Source organism: Mus pahari, chromosome 8 (assembly GCF_900095145.1).
Source record: "Mus pahari chromosome 8, PAHARI_EIJ_v1.1, whole genome shotgun sequence".
NCBI classification, from domain to species: Eukaryota; Metazoa; Chordata; class Mammalia; order Rodentia; family Muridae; genus Mus; species Mus pahari.
In genome coordinates this window covers 81,369,650-81,379,828 of record NC_034597.1, presented here as the reverse complement: position 1 = coordinate 81,379,828, position 10,179 = coordinate 81,369,650, and the positions used below count along the sequence as shown (strand labels likewise).

At 35.8% G+C, this 10,179-nt stretch overlaps 1 pseudogene; it reads left to right on the top strand.

Moving 5' to 3' along the window:
* The first annotated feature begins 7,411 nt into the window (after nucleotides 1–7,411).
* LOC110325138 lies at nucleotides 7,412–9,676 on the top strand (annotated as a pseudogene).
* Nucleotides 9,677–10,179: the final 503 nt, after the last annotated feature.

The window sequence follows — 10,179 nt, the reverse complement described above, 5'->3', positions numbered from 1 at the left end:
ATAGGGAACTTTCGGGATAGCATTTGAAATGTAAATAAAGAAAATTAAAAAAAAATGTGAATCATGAAAAAAAAAAAAGAAAGAAGTATAGCATTAGTAAGAATTCAGAACAGTAAGAACCATATTTATTAATGAGAAATAAAAATGATGCAAGAATGTTAAATGGACCAGTATCTTTCTGGGATTCACTGAATCCAGATGAAAGGTTCCCGTAATGCAGGCAATCTAAGAACTGCATCAAAACTAGAGAGTAAACGTCTGACATTTACTTACTATAGGTCCTTCTGCTGCATAGCCAAGTCCCACTGGGGAAACCGTCTAACATTTCCCTGGAGAGAGAACAGTGAAATACGAGTCAAATCTTGTGGCTTCTTCCAGGTCTCCCTGGAGGACTGATTTTATTTTACCCGAATCTAATTTCTGACAGACACAGACACATATCGGAGGTGGAGAAAAGGAAAGTAAAGTTGTTGCAACACCAGAGACTGTGGAGTACCAAAGACAAACACTAGGCCAAACTCTTAAGTAGAAACAAGGGCTTCAAAACAAGGACTCACTGGCAGAAGATTCTTGGAAGACACATCTAGGGTAGATGTTTCATGGAACTTCAGACAGTATGATTAAAAAATGTTCTACCTGTATGATATTGGATTATGATTACTGAGACAACACACATTTTTTTTCCAAATACAAAGATAGCGATAAAATATTGTTAAGAAGCACACATGGTTTTGTCGAATGAACATCTTAATTCTCCAGATACTTACAGTAGAATAATTGATATGTGGATCATCTGAGGAAAAACAGCCACAACTAGATCTGTCATGTGAGAGTGTTGGAGATAATGATCCCAAAATGTAATAGGGAAGCATAATACATGGAAAACTCATTTATAAAGTAAACATAGAGGTTCCAGCAATAACACCTGGAAATGCAGATATTTAATGTATTTATTCTACAGTATGGTGTCAGTCTGTAGCTCAGGAGGACTGATTCACTAACATGTAGCACAGACTGTCCTCGAACACATAATTTTTTTGAGACTCCGGGTTCTTTGTACTGAGAATTTAGGGATGCCCAATTATTCCTGATTGCACATAAGCTTTCTTTAACTTGGAGAGACATTTTAAGCAAGTGGAACATGGACTTTAATTATAAATCTGAGCTAATCGGTATAAAAGAAAAAGTTATTAATATAATCAATACTATAAAATGAAATGAGTATAGATATATAGGTGTAAAAAGTTTTGGAAGTGACTAAAGAAACTACAAACTTGAGACTCATTGTAATAATTTTAAAATTTTCATATAAGTATAAGGGTAATTACAAAGAAAATATTATAGAATGATTCCAAAATAATTAAGATGTAATAAAAATGTTCCTCCACAAAAACTTCAATGAAAACAGTAAATAAAACATGGGGAAAAGATATAGATGATAAAGATGTTAGATATACAACAAAGGATAAATAAAATGGTTGAGCTCTTTTCATTACAGTGATTATTAATAATTACCTAGTAAAAGATAGTGCTAAATTTAAAATAAGGAAAACAAAACACAGGACATGGAGACACCTAAACAAGTGACATGAACTTCAGGTGAATACACAGACTAGATGTAAAAGAACAAAAATATATTCCATGAAGTAGAAACAAAGGACAGAAGTCAATATATATTTGTGAAACAAGTAGACATTGTACACAACAATGAAAAGACAGATGTTATAAAATAGTAATTTTATAAGTAACCATCATGTATTAATTCACTCAAATGTAGAAAGCAGAAACTTCTAGAGCAAATGGTAGAAACAGGAAGTGTGGAGTAATAATGGCAGAAGCCTAAGGTGTTCTGCTTTCAGCTGTAGATGTAACCATGCAATACGTCAGCACAGAAACAGATAACTCAAATAAAATATATGCACGTTACCCTTAATAGACATGTACAGACAATCTACATAAGAACAGCAAAAGACAAAAACATCTCTCAAGTGCACAAGAGCCTTCTGCGATATATTTTTCATAGTAGGCAAAACACATCTTTAAAAGTTCAAAATGATTTAAACCATACAGATTTTTCCTCTCCTCAAAAAATACAGTTAGAGATCAGCTGAGAAAAAAATACACCAAAAAGAATAAAAAAGAGAACCTGGAAATAAACTACTGCAAGTGTGGACAAATGTCTTTGACAAAAATGTCAACAGTTCTCAACTGTACCCCTTCACAATGATACTGTTTCAGAAGAAAAAAAATGTTGGGGAGAATGGATATATACATCCCTGAGAATGCAGTCAGAGTTTTAGAAAATGCGGACATTTTGGTTTTGTTTTACGTTGCTGATGTTGTTGTTATTTATTTATTTATTTTTAAGAAACTGGTAATAGCTGGTAAGATGGCATGGCAGATACAAACATTCATGTATAAGTCTGAAAGTCAGAAAAAGTTACCAAAAACACAGAGTGGAAGTTGGTAATTAACTTCCAAAGTTTCTTTGTGTATCAGTATGTGTATGACATGGACACGAACACTTACAAACACATAGACACACACACAAACACACACACACCCTCCATGATCACAATAATAATGATGATGGTCATGAATATAATAGCAGTAGTGAAAAATATAAACTCTGAAAAAAATCACCTAAAAGCACAGACCCACATAAATATTTCAACAATGAAACTGAAAAATCTAGTACACAACATGAAAATCTGCACAATTCTGAAAGAAATCGAATTCACAAAAATTAAAATATACAAATTCCATTTCAAAAGACTTAAAATCTTGAATAAAACAATTGCTAAAATGCAATATACTGTAAATAACTTGTAGGATAATGTACGAGTAGCAGGACTACAGATGAAACTCTTACTGTTCAACAATAACATAAAATAGAATTTGAAGGTAGTTTAAGGACTGAAGAGATGTTCTTCAGAAAAATATGTACAAGTAAATAACAAACACTAATTGTAATATTTATCAGTTGTTAGATAAATGCATATAAAGTCATATGAGATTTTACATCTGATCTATTTATGAGGCTTACATTATGAAAACAAAAAATACAAGTGACTTTTGAGGCTTCAGATCAATTTAAATCCTGTAGAAGCTATTTATCTGTTTTTTGTTAATTTGAAGACAACTAGATCAAAAAGAAAAGAAAAAAGAAAAAAAGGAAAAAAAACTTGGACCTAAAAACCTAAAGATAGAAGACATGTAAATCTTCCAAGTAGAGAGAAATTAATACAATTCATCAGAAAATTGAAATATTGTTCATCTTAGAAGTAAGTAGAAATTCTACTGCATGCTACAACTTGGATGGACTGCTTAAACACATAAGCTAAGTGAAGTTACAGGCAACCAAGAGCAAATGCTGTACTTTATCATTCAGTGAGATGGCTAGATAGCTGAAATTAAAGAAAGAGAAAAGTGAAAATTGATCAATCGAGTCTGAGTAAAAAAATAGAAGAGCCAGGCTGTGGTGGCGCATGCCTTTAATCCCAGCACTTGGGAGGCAAAGGCAGATAGATTTCTGAGTTTGAGGTCAAACTGGTCTATAGAGTGAGTTGTAGGACAGCCAGGGCTACACAGAGAAACCCTGTCTTAAAAAAAACAAAAACAAAACAAAACAACAACAAAAAAAACTTAGACTGGGTGATTATGGAACTTTAGTATTAGAAGAGGATGATAGCCTAGCAATTGGACCCTATACATTTATTATTATTGCTAAAATGCATTTCAAATTATGATGTAATTAATATCAATTATTTTAATTGAAAATAAATATTCTTCTCACATTTATAGTATAAAGATCACATGTACTTGAATTTCTTTTTTTCTGTTTAGTATATGCATGTAAGGAGGCACTTCAGAGTGTTGAATACATAGCCTCTTATGTAAGGTGTTCAAATCTTCAAATCTTCTATCCCCAATTCTCCTTTTACTCTTTATTGTGAGACAGGGATTCACTAAGTTGTCTGGTTAGGCCATAAGCTTAATATGGAGCACAGTCAGGACTTGGATTTTCAGTTTCCTTCCCTATACTATGAAACAGTTGAGATTGAATTTCAAGCCTCTACTGTAGTTTATAGATAAGTTATAAATTTCAGTGTTCTGTGGTGGTTGGTAGTAAGAATTCAAAATATTTGTCACGTGAAAAGACTTAGGGGTATTTTTCTTGCTTATTTTAATGAACCGTAATGTCACTTCATTCTCATAGTTTTTCCTTGGAATTTCCTGGGAGTACTATACAGAAAAATATCTAAGACCAGTCAAAGTAGATTCACAGCTTAGTTTTCACAGAAGTGGCACAGTGTGTATTAAATTTTCTCCTTTAGATCTTAGCTAAACACTTGAATATATAGCAGGAAACACTTCTTACCTTTTAATATAGTGAATGATCACTATGATATATATATGTATATATCACATGTGTGTGTGTTTGTTTTTAAATTTTCAATTATCAATGTTGAGAAACAGGGATATTTAAGAGATAAAGCAGGTCTCCCAGGTGTGACTTGCAGTGGTTTGCTATAATTAGGATACTGGATGAAGTAATTAAGCTGTGTTTGTGTATTGACAGGCACTCCTGAAACACAAATAGGGCTATACATACCTGCCCACATTCTTCCATGAAAACATTCCCATGGTAGAATAAATTTCCGACACAAATAAAAGAAGTCAATAAAAGAAGAAAGAAAGAGGAGGAAGCAGAGGAGGAGAAGCAGCAGTATTTGGAGCTGAGGAATGATCAGTGGTTTAGAGTACTTACTCCTTTTGCAGAGGACCTTACTTAGTCCCTAGAACCTACATTACACCTTTCTGTTACTCTGTTCCAGTGAATCTTCTACCTCTTCTGAATTTTTACCATCCCAATATTCATTTGGTACACATACACACATACATTCACATTGCGCACACACTCGCACATGCATACACAAACACACACACACACACACACACACACACACACACTAATGTGAATACATATTTTTAAAAGTAGGCTATGATGAAATGTGACCTTTCAGTGGAACAGAGAAATGCATACTCTTTCTCTGAAGGCTTTTATTTGAACTCCTCATTTGAAGGTAGAAATAAAGTAGCCAGTTTATTGTAAAATAAATACCAGAAAGCACTGGCGATAAAGCAGAAGTTTCCAATACCTATCATCTACCTATTATCATGCTTATATTTTTTTCCTAGAACAATAGCAATTAAGTTATCTTGACAAAAATACCTGTTAAAAATGCAAGTATATGTATGTATCATAAGTAGGCTCCAGTTTAAGGTAAAGCTATTCATCTCTATAGTAAGTGAGAAGCCTGCAAAACACAGGAAGGGATCTAGAGAGTCACGTGTCTCATTTCTTCTGGAAATAACATTGCAGTTTCATTCTCTTGCATCATGGATAGACTGCTTTCATTTTTAACAGACGATGTTTGAAGTTGAGATACTGTATCATTTCCTATATTCCAGTTGACCATAAAGGAAAAGTTGTAATAAAGTTCTTTTAATTGACTGTCTAGTGAACTAATACTGCCATAATAATTGATCATTTAGCTCTGACTTCTGCGAGAGACATAACTTGCTTCACTTGTCATCTTACAATTGGGAGTAAGAAATAGTTGGTGAAGAATCACTTGATAATTTTCTGATGACCCTAGATATGGTGTTGAAATCACTGTCAAATATGGCATAGTGAATCATCTCTGAAATTTTCACCTGCAATAGAATAGCCTGAGGAAATTTTAATAAACAGATTGCTGGGCCTCACTCCCAGAATTTCTGACTCAATATGTCTGGGATAAAATCCAAAATGTGCATTTCTAAGCTGCCAGATTATTTTCATGGTGCTATTTGAGTTTCACACTTAAGGACATAAGGGGTATTTGAGTTCGCCACTTATGAAAACCAACTCATGATATAACCAAAATATATCAAATGACTTTTTATGATATAACAGTGATCCAAAGATTGGAATAAGTCAGTTTAGTTGAACTTGGTTAATCAGTTGATTTCCCACTGCTTCATCAAAGCATGAGCAATTTCTATATGTAATGTGATTGCTTTGTTACACGTGGAGAATCACAGTATATAGAGGATTGAGTGTGAGATGTGTTATATGTTTCAGAATTAAACTGTGTCAACAGCCTTATAAGTTGTAGCCAGCAAATTAGCACAAAACTTTCTTTCAGATTTTTCTAACATCATAATTCTATTTTCAAGATGCCTAGTATAAATTCTGACATATGACATATGACATACACTCTCATCTTTACAACTAAGGAGCTGAAGCTCATAGAAGACTATAGTTTTCTCTCCACATATCAGAGAAGTAAGGGCACAGAGCCACATCCCCAAATTTAGAGTGAGCACAACTTGAATCAATTAAAAAAATCTTACGAGAACAGAAATTCCAGGATCCATATTTAGTAGGAACAAATTATTTGTAATTTTGGTGGCCTTTTTGACTTGTTGATAGTGTCTTTTGCCTTACAGAAGCTTTGTAATTTTATGAGGTCCCATTTATCAATTCTTGATTTTACAGCACAAGCCATTGCTGTTCTGTTTAGGAATTTTTTTTTCCTGTGCCCATATCTTCGAGGCTTTTCCCCACTTTCTCCTCTATCAATTTCAGTGTCGCTGGTTTGATGTGGAGGTCTTTCATCCACTCAGACTTGAGCTTTGTACAAGGAGATAAGGACGGATCAATTCTCATTCTTCTACATGATAACCACCAGTTGTGCCAGCACAACCCTGAAGGTGGAATAACAATATGAACTAACCAGTACCCCCTGAGCTTGAGTCTCTAGCTGCATATGTAGCAGAAGATGGCCTAATCCGCCATCACTGGGAAGAGAGGCCCCTTGGTCTTGCAAACTTTATATGACCCAGCACAAGTGAAGGCCTGGGCCAAGTAGTGGGAGTGGGTGGGTAGGGGAGCAGGGGCGGGGGGGGGTGTATAGGGAACTGTTGGGATAACATTTGAAATGTAAATAAAGAAAATAATAAAAAAAATAAAAAATTTTAAAAAAGAAATGTAAATAAAGAAAATGTTTAATAAAAAAAATATGATGGCATTGGCAGGGTTTTTGTTGGTTAAATACCTACCTCCCACATCTTATTCCTTTACTTCTTAGGACACATAGTGTTGTTGATTTTAACTCTGATATAATTATCCACTTATGTATCACATGTAATTTTTTTTTGTACTGAGGGTGAGAAAAGGAAAGAATTTCAAACCTGCATCACAATGGCAAATAGATTCGATGATATGATCCAGTGAGGTCTTCCTTGATTCACAACTTAAAAGCTATGGCTATGTCTTTTCCCCATGAGACTCAGAACCTAAAAAGGGAAAACTGTTTCTGTGCTAACACTTATATGCCATTGCTGGTGACATTCCACTGACATGGCTGTCACTCTGAACATGCAATTAAATATCCAGTGCCGACTGGTAAGCTCATTTCCTGTTTAACATCACATGTTTCTTGGATATGCATACAGTTCATGCACTTTATCTGCAATGCTCAGGTAGATAGTCAGAAACCAGCAAGCTTAGAGATGATTAGGATGTGTTCCTTTCTCAACAGCTTTGACTTCACATCAATGTCCCTGAAAAACATTTCCAGTTGGGAAAGTATAGCATCTGGCCCTCCTTAGAATATTAGGTATCATGTGAGAGGAGTGAGTTATGTATCGTAACAGCCACTCCTTTATACTAAAAATATTTAAAGAAAGGGGATGGAAGTTGAGGTCACTCATGGAAAGTCTGCTTTCTTCTGGTAAAGCAGAGTTCTCATATAGATTATGTTTCTTTGTTTTGCTGCTTAACTCTTTTACAACTACTCTACTACATTAATAGAGGCCTGCTAGCTTTTTCAGTTTATGTTAGAAGCCAGAAGAATCTGGTTCTAATATCAGCATGGTAATGCCACAGTGACAGCAACAGAAGCAAACTTCCAACAGGAGTGAAGGCGGGCAGCTGAAAGCGAAACACCTTCTCCCACATCCTCTTCCCCTGGGTTGCCTCAGAAGTTTGTTGCCCATATCTTAGGTAGGTCTTTCCAGTTCCAATAGAAGAAGGAAGCTTTGTGTCTTTGCCTGCTTGCTCTTGTCTTACTAGTCAGCCCATTTATTCACTGGCATTAGAACCTACTTCTTCAGAATTCTGGGATATTCTGAAGAACACCTGAGACTTCTAACCTTGTGGTCTAAGTAAGTACTGACTTTAGCCATTGTTATATTAGCTGGACCTAACCATACAGATTTTTCTCATACACCCACTTTCCCTTTATATAGAGAAATTCATTCTGTACGTTCTCTACAGGACCCTGACTAATACAACGCACCTGAAATGACAATACAATTTTCCAAACTCTTCCAATGTTGGATAGAATAGTCCAAACTAGTTACCATTGCCCAAAGATTCAATAAACACACACAGAAATCACACACACACACACACACACACACACACACACACACACACACACACACTGAGGTGGAGGAGACAGAGAAAGACACAAACACAAACACAAAGACACAGGGACAGAGAGAGAGACAGAGACAGAGACAGAGAGAGACAAAGAGAAATTTACAGTGACTATGGGTCAGTGTTGTCTTCTGTAAAACAAATATTGAAACCTAAATAGAAAATTGCATAGAAACACAAGTTTCCAGCATCATAAAATGACCTGTTTAGGAGAAATTGAATCTAAAATCTAAAGTGTATCTTTAATTGTAATTGTATCCTACAGTGTGAANAGTAAATAACTTCTTTTTCAGATCAACTTTAAATTCCAAACTAACTCTAGCAGAAATTTCAGAAGACCTGGAAGAAAAGACCTGGGACTACACACCTATCAGTGTTCAGAAATTCTGCTATATGAGTGGACCATTAGAAACCTTTCATTTTGCATGGAGTGAATTAGGGAAAAGATTACAAGTCCAGTGTTCTCATTAGAGGCAAATGAGGAAGTGGCATGGTGTTTGAGAGAACACCCAAATGAGGTTGATGAAGAAAGCTAAGATTACCTGTCAGTTTACCTGTGATGACCAGCTGTCTAGAGAGTCTAGTTTGAGCAAAGTTCCAGTTCTAAATGATAAATGCACAAGAAGAGAAATATCAAAGGATGAAGAGTCCCAATGTTGTAAGCTTTCTGCAATACCAACACATGGGATTCAAAAGTTCATTCTTTGAGATTTCCTCCTCTCTCATCAGCCTTGGCATCTGCATGAAGACCCGTTCATCCTCTGCTGCAAGGTGAGCATAGTAGGAGCCTTCGTTAGCATTCCTGGACAGAACATGAAACCTGCAATCAAGGATCCAGGGCACATGTTGGTAGATGATGTAGGGGAGCTGTGGGAGAATTCTCTGTTTACAGACTGCTCCTTTTGTTATGTGGCCATAAATTCAGGGCTCACAACGCAATCCTAGCAGCTCGGTCTCCAGTTTTCAGAGCCAATGTTCGAACATGAAATGGATGATAACCTAACAACCTGTGTTGAGATCCTTGACCTAGATCCCCAAGTCTTCAAGGAGGTGATGGGCTTCATCTACATGGGGAAGGTGCCACACCTCCACAGCCACGAAATGGCCACTGGCATGCTGGCAGCTACTGACAAGTATGGCCTGAAGGGCTTGATGGTCAAGTGTGAGTATGTTCTTGTTTGATTTATGTCTTGGAAACTGTGATTCAATTCAGTTCCTAGCCCTAAGCACGGTGGAACTGAGTTTCTTTGGAGAAACATGTCTGCATTGGACTGAGCAGAAGAGATGACCAGGNCCCAGAGGAAAGAGAAATCAAACACTAATGTTTACTTNCCAGAGAAGGAAAAGATAATGACAAGTTTCTGTTTAAAGAGTCAGAATTCAGTTTCAAAAGCCATTACTGTTCTCTCAGAGAACATTGGTTCAGTTGCCATATAGGAGAGTTTTTAACCACCTGTAACTGGTCATCCAGAGGATCTGAGGCCCTCCTCTGGTCTCCATGGCCACAAACAACTTTTTAGACAAAACCTTAACCTAATAAAATATAATATGAATAAAACTTTTGAAATCAGAAAAAAAAAAAAAGAAAATGCTGTCATTTTCCCACTGGACAGTTTTAGCTCCCTTGTCAAAGATCAAGTGACCATAGGTGTGTGGGTTCATTTCTGGGTCTTCAATTCTATTCC